Genomic DNA, 13,184 nt, shown 5'->3' on the forward strand with positions numbered 1-13,184 from the left:
CATTGAGGAAAGCACCACCCCTGAAGCACCAGCAACCGAGCAGGCACCCCAGCCAAATACATCTGCTGCCACAGCAACCCAGCAGGTACCCCAGACAAATACCCCTGCTGCCACAGCAACCTAGCAGGCACCCCAGCAAAATACCCCTGCTGCCACAACAAGAACACAGGGAAGTGCAGCACCACCACCAGACATGTTGAAGTCAGATGGCGTAGACAGTGTTCGGGAGGAACAGTCCGGTGAGGCACCGGGATCAGACAATGAGGATAACCCCCACACCCCAGATCAACTGGGCACATTACGCCTAATGCCCCTCATGAGTCTTATGCGCTCCCCAACACAATCGCTGCAGGAGATAACAAGCCGTCTCCAGCGCATAGAGCATCGGCAGGACACGCTGGCCGCACTGGTGGAAAGACACATTGAGGAGACCAGGCTCCAACACGAGGAGTCCTGATTGCAGCGGGAGAGCAACTAGAGAATAGGCCTCAGGGTTGCATGTACCATTGGACATTGTGCCACTTCGAACATGTTGATGTCCCGAAGGGTCCGTGAGGACAACAGCATGCAATCCAACATCGCAGAAACAATGTTGCTGGCCCTGCAGGCCATCATGAGCCACCTACCCCCACAGAACCTCACTATGCCCTCCAGCAGCACCACTCCATCCAGCTTGCAGGCAGGCAGCCCCAGGAGGATGTCCACGCGTCTGTCTGGGGCAACCCAGAGAGACATATATGGGCCCAAGTGTTGGAAGATATAGAGTGTAGTGTCATATATGAAAGTCAAACATGTTGCCATATTGTGTCTTGGACCTGGGCGGTCGGTGGGTGGGTGGGGGTGTTCCATAGTGGGAATAGGTAGGTGGGGCCTGGGCGCAGGGGGGTACGTTTGGGGTGGGGACTGTCCATAGTGGGAATAGATAGTTCGTGTTGGGGCGGTGGGTGGGTACATTTGGGAGGTGGGGGTGGTCCATAGTGGGAATAAGTAGTTGGGGCCTAGGTGGTGGGTGGGTACGTGTGGGCTTGTATTCTTGTTGCACCTGTTCCTATATTACTTTTCATTAATACACTGGGTTGCAAATATGATTTACAAGTGGACAATCTTCTTTCGTGTGTGTATCAATCATTTAATGTAAGTGTTACAAACTGATGTGCTCATGTGCAGTAGAATTGAATCAGAAATAATTGTTGCTAATGCTCCCCGTGCATGTAGTCCATCCATGGCACCCCACCATGCTTGTACACCCATCCCATCATCATCGTCCTCATCTTCTTCATCCTCATAAGCTGGCTCCATGTCCAGGGGCAGTGGAATGTTCCTGCGTATACACATATTGTGCAGCATGGCACATGCCAGCACAATTTTGACAACCTTAATGGGCTGTACAGCAATGCCCCTCTGGATCGGCCGAGGCAGCGGAACCGGGCCTTCAGCAATCCAAAAGTCCTCTCTATCATGCCCTGTGTCCATATGTGTGCCCGGTTGTAGGCCTCCTCATGCCTGTTCCGTGGTCGTCTGATGGGTGTCATGAGGCATGGCGTGAGTGGGTATCCGGCATCACCTGCATGGGAGTGACAGTAAGGTGATAGAATGTTTGTGATTGAGTTATTTTTTGGCCAATGATGGCATGTACACAGTCTCTGTATTAGATCAGCACAATTTGCACTAAGTTACATTTATTGACTTTGAGCAATTGTTCGATATTACCCACTTGGGTCACACATTCCTACAGCGAATGTTTTGCCTAATGTCTCCATTTGTGATGTGCTGCTAGACAACATGTCACATTCATTTACATTTACTCAATTGCGTGTTCCTATGCACTAGGTGCCTCATGTAATGTAAGGTGCTGGCAGAATCTGCATCAGGCAGACGCAGCTCACACGATTGAAGTGAATACTGCGCAAACCATGATTTAAAGGCATCGAGCACGTGGGTGCACCTACTATTTGATCAGCAGTGGAGATACTGCCTTCCACATGTTGGCATTGCATGGTGTGCCACTCCATGGCTAGGTCGTTTTACATTAGCCAGTGTATGTAGTCCCGTGACATGGCATACTGGCATTTACCTATTGCAGCGGTAAACTGGGTGAACTATGGTGAGTGTCTACTGCCCCCCCCAATACACAAAGGTCATGCATTGGTCGTTCTACTCACCCAACAGCCAGGGACACTGTGGTGAGTGTCCACTGCTCCCCCAATACACAAAGGTCATGCATTGGTCGTTCTACTCACCCAACACACTGTGGTGAGTGTCCACTGCCCCCCAATACACAGAAGTCATGCATTGGTCGTTCTACTCACCCAACAGCCAGGGACACTGTGGTGAGTGTCTACTGTCCACCCATACACAGAGGTCATGCATTGGTCGCTCTACTCACCCAACAGCCAGGGTTATTGTGGTGAGTGTCTACTGTCCCTCCTCCCCCAATACACAGAGGTCATACATTGGTCGTTCTACTCACCCAACAGCCAGGGACACTGTGGGAAGTGTCTACTGCCCCCCCTATACACAGAGGTAATGCATTGGTCGTTCTACTCACCTAGCAGCCAGGTCCTTTCTCCCGCATAACGTGCCATGTAGCCTGGCAACGTGGAGTTCTGCGATGTAGAGTCGTGTGTCGACCCTGGCAAACATGCACAGCAATGCGTGATCAGTTGTTGTACATCATAGATAATCTGCACATTGAGGAAGTGAAATTGCTTCCGATTTCGATAGACTGCCTCAATTACATGTCTGACAGTCAACTCAACATGCATGCAGTCTAATGCACCATTGCAATTGGGCATGCCAGCAAGGGCATGGAAGGCCACTTTGGTGGCAATGACCTGTGCAGGCGTTTGGGGTAGGGCAATGTGGTCTGACACATGGCGCAGCAGCACATCCAGTACCTGGAAGAGGACCCTTGAAAAACAGGGTTGTGACAGCCCATGCAGCTCCTCAACAATGTGCTGATATGTTCCAGTTCCAAGAAATTGCATTACTGAGACTACCTTCAGCAAGGGTGGGATTGCAGTCAGGATGTTGATTATGCTGCTGATGTCTTCATTGATGAGGTTGACAATTGACATTATTGTGCCCTGTCAAGCTGGAATAATGTGTGGATTTGACTTGGGGTCAGGTTCCAGGTTGTGGCCCTGATGTGGGGTATTGGTGGCTGCCTGAGTGGTGGTACCTGTTGTACATTGATGTTTGGGATGGCCACCAGGTTTCTCATTTGCCTCCTGCGCCTACGCCTCCTCCTCTGCCTCAGTGCTGCTTCTAACTCCATTGCTGCTTGCAGGTTCCCGATCCCAATTGCTGCTAGGCCGACTGCCAGCATGGTTGTGTTGGGAGGTGGGTTGGGTGTGGGCCTTTTGTAGGTTACCAGTGGCCAATATTGTGCAGCTGTCCTACTTGTTCACACCTGGGGCTTGTTGCTGCTCACCTGGCACTGTTTAACGCCTGGTCCACGGTGGCAGTATTACAGGTGCAGCGTTCACGGTGCTACCGCTATTTTTATGGCGGTGTTTCCGTGTAGATGGTACTCGTAATATACCCGGTATACTGATGTGCCGGTGATTCAGGGAGGTCCGACGAGTCGTCCCGGTGTTTGCGGTCATGGGGCTACCGGGTTTGGTAGCACCACGGGGGTCACTTTGCACTGACGGTGTTAATGCCACTGCGGGTCCGAATGTACCGGTCCGGTAAACAGTGCCGATATGGTGCTACCGGCACCGTTGTTTCCAGACCAGTAAAGTTGTAATGAGGCCCACTGTGTTTATTTATTATGTCTATAGGCGGTGAAAATAAGTATGCATAGAACGTTTTTAAAAAAGTATTCTAATTGAAATAAAAAATGAAAATACCTTAGTGAAAGTGTTCGTTTGTTAAATGTATAAATATCTTCTGTATGCAGTATGAAGTTTTGAGAAAAGTTGTCCAAACTATTCAGCACATGTTTTTACATTTTGTATGGTAGGTCTATGAACATATTAGCTTCTTAGGTGTTTAGTTGGCCAGAAAAAGGATGCACACCAAATTATGAAAGAAGTTATCAAATAGCAATGTAGATAGAAAAATAATATTTTAGAATGTATATTCATATGGTAAAAAAATGTATTGTACACTGCGTACAACAGGGGGAGTGAAGTTAAGGTGGCTTTGGTTGAATTTCAAGGGTTTTATTGCGTTAAGTTCTCACCTTAATGTCCCTGCAACTAATGTTTTTTCCTTGAATGTCAAAGCTTTTGTTACAATGTATTGCTCACCTTAACGTCCGTGCAACTAAATGTTTTTCCTTGGATATATACATACATGTGTGTGTGTTTACATTATAGTGCGGCGACTGCCGCACTATCGTTCAAGTGTGTAGCTAGTTTCGCAGGAAACTCGAAAATGCAATTGCTAATAACTTTTGACTTGCAGGACAGATTTGGCTTATATTTTGCAAACAAAATGTTTGTCACCCCCCAAAGGCCCCAAACCCTGATGGAAATATTGGGAAAGATTTGTTAAAAGATGAAACCTACTCCCATTCATTTTCCCATAGAGAAAAAGTCAAAATGGCTGCACAGCACAGGGCAAAAACAGCTGGATGGAATTGGACCAAATACGAAACAATTTGGGCACGAAGCGTTGACTCGATATCTGGGAAGGGACTGGGGTTATTCCGTCCAGAGGTTGCTGTGCTCAATGCGAGAGATAGCCGCGGTTATATCAGGATTAGCTGAAAATGAAAAGCACTGAAACAGCTATTTGGAGTGGGAAAAGGGATTTTAAAAAAGCATTAGACTAGTGGTGGGGAGGAGTGAGCGAGCACCATGTGAAATTAGAGAGTTGGGGAGGATCTGGGGACCAAGTTGCCGAATGTATTTTTACGGCTTATCGAGGCAATACCGCGGTCATCTCACGAGATAACCACGGTTACAACGGAAGACGTGCTCGGAAACGAAAATGCTAACACGAAACAAAGAAAGAAAGGGAGTAAAGGGAGGTGTACAGGGAGCTAAAAACAGCTGGAGGAGGTGGTGGGTCCTCTGGAATGGGAAGGGCCTGTGAGGATGGAGAAGACTGCATTTTCGAGCCTAATTGCAGTTATTGGCACTTGATAAATGCAGCATAATCGCAGTAATGCAAAATGAGTTTTACTAAAAAGGAAGACTTGTTCAAAGAAAGGCAGTGTTTTAAAAGATATAGAGGGCCAGAAGGAAACCTATAAGTGGAATATGTTCAGTAGCCACAGTCAAAGGCCATGGCTACTGGCCATGGCCAAATTCCATGGCTAGTGGGACCCAAAGAAACCTCTTGGTGGAACATGTACAGTGGCCATGGTCGAAGACCTGTCTAATGGGCCCCAAAGAAAGTTCATGGTGGAACATTTACATTTGCTACGGCTGAAGCCTTGCTAGTGGGCTCAAAGGAAAGATATTGGTGGAACATGTACAATGGCCTCGGCCGAAGGACATGGTTAGTTGGACCCAAACAATCTTTTTGGTGGAACATGTTCCGTGGCCACGGCCGATGGCCACAGCTAGTGGGCCCCAAAGAAAGTTATAGGTGGAACATGTACAGTGGCCACAGCTAAATGCCTGGCTGGTGAGCTTCAAAGAAAGATATTACTGGAATATGAACAGTGGCCACGGTCTAAAGCCATGGCTAGTTGGACCCAAACAAACTTCTTGGTGGAACATGTAAAATGGCCACAACCGAAGGCCACGGCTAGTGGGCCCCAAAGAAAGTTACTGTTGGAACATGTACGGTGGCCACGGCCAAAGGCTGTGGCAAATGCTAGTGGGCCCAAAAGATCCCTATTAGTGGAACATGGCTAGTGGGCCGTAAAAAAGCTATGGGATAACAAAGTTAGGGTGCACTTAAGGTGATCAGATTTAACTCAACAAAACCCTTGAAATTCAGAGGATGTGGGAAGTCATGACCATCTTAACTTGGCACACTCCCATTGCAAAGCCCATGAGCACATACATATTATAAGAAAAGGGAATCACAATGACAAAGGCATTATGAGGGGGGCATCAATGGTCCATGTCGATTTAAGATGATCATGACCAGGGACATCTTTATGGGGGGCAAACGGGGCATGTGCCATTCTGGTGGCCTTGGAGGAGGCCCCCATGGATCCTGGAGGGGGGGCAGGCCACCCACTGTTGGTTGGGTAACTGAGAAACAGTGTTGGGCTGAGGACGGGTGGAGAGTGAGGAGGTGAGAGAGACCACGTGCCTGCAGGCCTGGCAAGGCCAAGGCTGCAGCAGGAGGCATGTGCCACACAGCTCCTCCTCCGGTGACTTTCAATTAAAGTTCAAGTAAAAACGTAATTGAGCAAGTGAGTTTGATTCTGCTGCTCTACTGTGCTCTGCCACTATGCCTTCATCCTCACCGGGCCGGCTTTTACAGATTTCAACAACACGTGACGTGGATCTAGTGCCAGTGTGCCTAGCTTCAACGGAACACTTGACAGGAAAAAAAATAATTGTGAAGGATTGGACTCCTGTTGTCCTGGCTCTACCTCTGCGGCTGCCCACCCACAACACAATCAACCAATGAAAGTCTGTTGCCATGCATGCAGCAGCTTTTGTGAGCCAATCGGTTGATGATTTGAATTTGTGGGCGTGTGAAGGGTCTTTCCTTGCAACAGCCAAGCTGAACCTGTGCACGAGCGCAACGCCCCATGTGCTGCTCTTCTCGTCGAGGTCGAGGCCTAGGTTTTATCACCTCTGGCTCTTACGGGCCGGCCGTCCCTCACCTTACGCCACGCCGACGGGTGTGACCCCCTTCCAGCCAGCCCTCCCCAGTGTACCTCGCTGGCCCTGACTAGGGGGGAAGTTGAAGTTCTGTCTGAACCCGTTACCCAGAGGCTAAGAGCTGTGATGCTGCCAGCGGCGCCCTGCCGGCACTGGTAAGTACAATTTGCCTTATTTTCCTCTTCATTCCTTGATGCATTGCACTAGGGAGCACTGAGCAGCAGTGAATTGTGGGACTACTACTCGGTTTGTACTGGTAACATGTGCCTAGTTGGAAGAAGTGAAACTCCTTGTATTGCACATTTCGGTTACAATGCATGCTTTCAGATATATGTGCCCTAGTCTAAACCACTAGCCTGCTGGTTGGAATATATGTTAGGGCTCATAGTTGTCATTGTTCAGCATCACTTGTCCGGAAAATATGGAGCTTTGTGGCATCTTCGAGTCTTGGAATGCAATTACCACAATTGTATAATCCGAGAGACCCTCTGGCTTCTGAAGTTCAAACGAACAGACAAAACGTTGTATAACGGAGAAATGTTTCGTTTAATGTTTCTTCCATAGTTGGTGGTCAGCGGTCAGGTTTCATAGCGTTTCAGAATTCCTTATATGTACTGTACACACGGCCATGCTGCATGGCCGTGTACATATACATCAATCTGACGCTGCTGCAGCGAGCAATGCCCTTTCAGCGGGGAGTCCACCTCGCGTGCCCATTTTCCCAACCCAGTGATTGAGAGAAAGTATCCACACTGTGTGGACAGACAGCTGTGAAGCAGGCGTGCTTAAGTAGCTCTTCTAACCCAAACATTTGGACTATTATGCTGAGAAATTGAGTTTTTTTAGTTACAGGCTTTTACGCAGGTGATGATAAAAATTATTTGCATATATAAATCTATGTAAAGTGTGGTGGAGTTAACAGCACCGTGGCTATAGTCACTAGTAGCCACTGCTGATAACTTTCCTCATTACCAAAGGGGCATTTACTTCCTACTGTTGTTACCACAGTTTACTCTTTACTAGCAGTGCTATTGGTAACTGAAAAACCACTAGACTTTCCATTACACAGAAAAACATAAACCTCCAAATGCTAAAGGCCCTTTTCTCGCCAATATCTGGTCGCAAATGCCACAGTGGTATTTTCCACTGAGATGAATAAGCACAGCGTAAACATTAAGGTATTTCTTACCGCCGATGGTAACTTCCACACCACCTGACTTTCCATTGCACAGAAAATACAGCTGGCAAGTATGTTAGACAGACGAAAAATTACAGACTTCTTAAAGAATGAAAGAACACTTTAATTATCTTGTAATGACGATAGCTTTATCGCGGAAGTCATATTTTTGGTTCCTAGTTTTCAAGAGCACACACGTGACGTCTGTTCCTCCGGCAGACATAGTGCACATTACGGTGTGTGTGTGTGTGTCAGGTGAACACGCACAAGGAGGAAGCATGTTTTCATGCTATCGTGTGTTGAAGGTGAATGCAAATTTAGTGGCAGCAGGGATTCTGCGTGTTCCATTCGGTTCCAATCAGTATGAACGATTCATTTGAGCAGTATTTTATGGCGTGTAAGTCGAAGATGCAGGTTTGGTAAAGGATTTCAGCTGCTGGGTGTTCATTTTAGCTGCCCTAGAGCTGTTGCCTGGGCATATCTACAAGAGAAAAGCAACATCCTAAAAACGTTGACAAAAATCAAACAAGCACCTTTCATAAGCCATGAAAAAGTCATGGCGCACTCTAGATTTATGTAGTTCATTACATGTGTCGTGTTTTGTTATTTGCCACATGTATACAAAATACAGAGCACTTAAACCCCAAAGGACTGACCTTTTTATCTACCCCCTGGGCGGAGTCTGCAGCAGGTGAGGAGGTGCCTGCTGCATACTCTTTCTAAGCCTGCTCTGAAATGACCATTAGAAGCTAGGAGCACGCCTATTAGTGTTAACACGATTTTATTGAGTTTTGTATGCTATAAACTTCAGCCTGCGAAGCTGCCACAGTCTTCCTCTTCTTTCCATGGCACCGCTGACGTTAGGTTATGTGGTCGTGTGCAGTGTTTGTAGAGCCAACGTCTGTCATTTACACGGCCTCTTGTCACTGAAGGCCGCAGGGGGTGGGGGAGTGGCCAGTGTCCACTGGCGATTGTGTGATTGTCTACCAGCCATGTCCACAGTGGCCGCTAGACCAATAGGCCAGGCTCAAGTTGGGTTGGTCAGGGAGGGACTGACTGGAGGGAGGGGTAGGGAGTGGGCAGGGGTGGGCGGCTGTCTCAGAGCATGGTTTGGGAGTTGGGATTGCATGGTGTGTGTGACAAATGGATACAGCTAAGTGCAGGTGCTGGATTCTATTTGTCAAGTGCAAGTACTGGCTGAATGAAGGTATTGAGAATTTCCTGAGAAGTGCCAGTACTTCTCCAATTGATGCAAATATGGACTCTTTGAGACTACAATGGTAATGATTAATTCGGCGCAATACAAAAGCAGAGAAATGCATGTTGGAATGCTAGAATAGGCCACAAACATGTGGAACAAAGCGTGTGTGTGTGTGTGTGTGTGTGTGTGTGTGTGTGTTTGTCCGCGCACACATGGTGTGTGTTGTGGAGATGGGGGAGTTGGAAAGTGAGGGTGGCTTAGAAATTGTAGTACCTCATTTGCAAATAGTTTGTTGCTGTGTTTTTTAGTTTTTTTTAACTGAGAGGATGATTACGTACATCCATACTTTGGTACTTGGGTGTGTGTGACAACACATTAATTTAAACCTTCTTCCTTCATTGCCCCAGTGCCCAAGGCACCACTTCTGAAGTTCCTGTACTTGATGGGTTGTGCTGAAAACGTAGCAAGGTGTCAAAGGCAACACCAGTGTCAGCAAGCCATTTACCTTGCACAGAGAAAGTCGAGTGACACGGATGGTCACTCCTGGTGCCATGCGGGTGTAACGCTCACCTGGTATCCACGGGAACGTCACTCAGCCTGTTCTGACCTCTTACGACCTCAAACCCTTCCCTGGAGTCTACTCGACTGGAGACTGGGCCTGAAACACAGGATTGGTAGAGTTTAACTCCCTATTGTCTCTGTGTGCTTGAACCCCTTCTTACCCGGGCTCCAACCCCTCCCTTTGATCCACAGTTCACCTTGTTTTCTTGGAAAGTATGCTCTCCATCCTGCTTTCTGCGCAGGGGCGCGTTGATTGATGCGGGCTTGTTGCTGCCTAGTTACTTCACTGGCAAGAGTCCGACAGGTAAGTATAATGAGTCTTTTGAACAGTTCTCTAACTTCGTTCCTTTCCTTCCTTAGATGATGGCCGGCGTTCAGGGATGGCGACGTGCTGCTGAGATGAGTAGCGCTGAAGGTGAGTGAGAGCGCGATGCGCAATGCGACCCTTTCGTATTTGGATTGAACTGAGTTCTTTTTCTGTGTCTTTTAGGTGCCGCGACGTTTTCAACGTGGATGACGGTTATGAAGAAGAAATGCGGTGAGTAAGAGCGGTATGCAGCACCTCTAGATGTTTCCACGCTAACCTGGAGTGTCTTTTCCCTCTTGCAGATGGATGAGAAGTTCCGGAGACAGAGTTCCCCCAGAGCGGCTGGGATTCAGGTAAGCTTTTGAAGCTCGTACAGTCTTTAAAAAATAAGCGAAGATTTGCTGAATGCTTACTAATGCCTTTTTTCTGTTCTTTTCCCTTTTTCTTAGGAAGCGGTGTGCCGGGATGGGAATGACACAGCCGAAGATGCCCGCAGAGCAGAAGGAGCGATGAATGATGGGCAGAAGCACCGCAAGGTAAGGCTGTTCCTAACGGCGTTCTTGTTCTTGCAGGAGCTGAGCGCAGAAGAAAGATGCAGGCCTACTGGGGACCGATCCGAACACGGTGAGTGTCACGCTGCAGGTGCAGAAAACACAAAGCATGTTTCTCAGCCTGGGCGTGGCTTAAATATTCTCTGGGTATCCCAGGTGTCTCTGGGCTGAACCACACCGAAAAGACTAGACTGCACATGCAGTTCTGGGAACCGAAATATGTGGGGGCATCCATCTTGTCCCCATCAATGCACTACAAGTCCAATCCACAATGCTATCCTATGGGAGTGAGTGAGTCTGGTGCCACAAGCGCCAAGTCTGACTCCAAGTGGGTCTTTGGAGGGATGGAGAGGCCCTTGAGGGCCATGTAGGTGATCGTGGCCTGGCTCCAGCCTGACATCTTGGAGGGCTGGGGTCATGAGGGGCAGGAATCATGACAGCGGGCCTTTGTTAATGTTTACCCTCACACATACCCAAGGAATCTTGCAGTGCTGCTCAGCCCATCACGCATGTCCAATTGTCCCTGTGTGTCCAGCTGTGCACAGACCCTCACACATTCCATGTTGGTGGTCTAAAAAGCATATCCTCACTGTCATCTGATTATTTCTGGGATTGCTGGAATTTGTTTGCCATGTGGGCATGAACTGAAATGCCAAAGTGAATTTTTATGTTTGTGAAATTTTTTTGTCATTTCTGTACTGCCTTGTCATTTCATTTTTTTACAAGTGCTTGCACTTTGGACACATTTATACAGGAAAAAAATGTCATGTTGAACTGTTAGGTTTTCCTTTTGTTTAATAAATGCTTGCTTAAAATCCTTTTCCTTTATTTTCTTTCAAAATTAATGTATTATTCGAAACAAAACAAAAACAAAGTGAAATGTCCTTAATATAGGATCCTCTTGGGGAAACAGATCACAGAGATGTATAATGTTTATATTTTATTAACAACTAGATAATCCATTTAAAGCTTAGAGGAGTACCTGTTGAATTGAACTCGAGATATGTAATCCCTTCATTTTTCACATTGGGAGAGGGCATGGGTATTGGGGGAGCGACATGGGTTTGGAGGGGGGTGGGAGTAGGAGATGGGTTTCGGGGGGGCAACATGGGTTTGGGGGCGGCAATGATGTCTGTGAGGCCCCCAAAACTGTTAAGATGGCCCTGGACATGACTCCCCACATCTGCTGAATTTCAAGAGTTTTTTTGGGTTAAATCTGCTCACCCTAATTAATGTTTTTTCAGTGAAAATATAAGTAAGTGATTAATACTCCTGAATGTGTTTTGTCTGCACATCCGGCTGCTGGTAGTTTATGCGACTGCGACCCAAGTCTGACTTTGCGAGGTCCTGACCCACCAGTCTGGTTTACATAAAGGCATAAATATCTGGCAGTCTTTTGGCGAGAGAGCTGAAATATATACCCTAAAAATGATCAGATTTTAATGAGAGGGAAAGCCGACGAAGCAGCATGCCGTCATTAGTCACAGAACACTGCACTAATTATCTACAGCATGAAAGTGGTTGGATCTTTACATGTTTTACAGCCCAGCACTGTATACATATGTGCTGCCTTTCACTTATCTGCTTGCGTGCTTTTTTAAAAAAAGACACTTCTGCTCCAAATCAGCGACGTGAAATTACTAAAAGTGACAAAGGGGGTCAAGGAAGGATTGAATCCAGGCCCTTCTGAATCCAGTCACATGCTTCCGTGTTCATAATCCTTCCGGTGCACTTCCTTCAAGTGAAAGAGCTTAAGGGCAGTTCCGTGCGCAGCGCCTTACCGGCCTGTCGCACGTCTTATTATACAACTATTTCAAGCAATGTCCATTTTCTCTGATTCGCTTTGAAAACTTGAAAACTTGAAATCTCGGCCTAATCGCTGCTGCTAAATTTTTCCTTCAGCGTCAGTTTTGTTAAAGTTCAAATGTTCTTTTGCAGGTTATTATCAAATTTGAATGCCTATATAAAATATATATATATATATATATATATTTTTTTTTTAAATATCAAACGCCTTGATGTTACCAAACCACCACTCTTGCCTGTAAGGGGGAGCCCCACTTCTTTATCCAAACTGTTGTATTTTTACAGTGACTGGCATAGCCACAGTCTTCTAGAACTCGGATAGTTCTGACATTTATTTGGAGAAAAAAATCAGTACGATTTCAGTACCATGCATATGTTTTTGTTGGTAATTGTTTTCGTAGCTATTCCTTTGAGGTTTCCCGTAGGTTTTAATTGTGTTCAGCCATTTTCCTAATTTCAGATATTTCTGGCAAATATAACGCTGTTATGCTTTGTAATCATTATGGCGGTCCAGGACTTTAGGGGTGGCATGTTTGCAGACAGGCTGCATTCATAGGTGCTAGACCTATGGCAGCACGGCAAAAGCCACATGGATTTGAAATGGGAGTTTTGGCATCTTTCTTGGAGACTAGATCCAGGAGACCAGCGCTGGTTCAATTAATCAGTGGTGTAGGCCACTCCAAGATGTCTGCCAGTATTTCTAACCTTGCTTCCAAGCCATTATATTGGTCATGCAGCTTCTTACTGGGCTCTTGGAAGGGTGCTGGTGTGGCAGAAAGATTAATTGCAACTCTTCTGTCCTGTCTCTTGCTTCTTTCGTCCAAGAGTGTCACCAGTA

General features: G+C 46.9%; 1 long non-coding RNA gene across 1 annotated transcript in view; it reads right to left on the bottom strand.

Annotated features, from left to right (window-relative positions):
* Window positions 1-1,128: 1,128 nt before the first annotated feature.
* Window positions 1,129-13,184, bottom strand: part of LOC138526565 (uncharacterized) — a 65,495-nt gene continuing 53,439 nt past the window's right edge. Inside the window, exon 3 of the long non-coding RNA XR_011283622.1 lies at window positions 1,129-1,564. This is a non-coding gene — a long non-coding RNA (uncharacterized lncRNA). The remainder of the gene's footprint in view (window positions 1,565-13,184) is intronic.

This window comes from Ambystoma mexicanum, chromosome 7p (genome assembly GCF_040938575.1).
Source record: "Ambystoma mexicanum isolate Mex_15411 chromosome 7p, UKY_AmexF1_1, whole genome shotgun sequence".
In the NCBI taxonomy this organism is placed as follows: Eukaryota; Metazoa; Chordata; class Amphibia; order Caudata; family Ambystomatidae; genus Ambystoma; species Ambystoma mexicanum.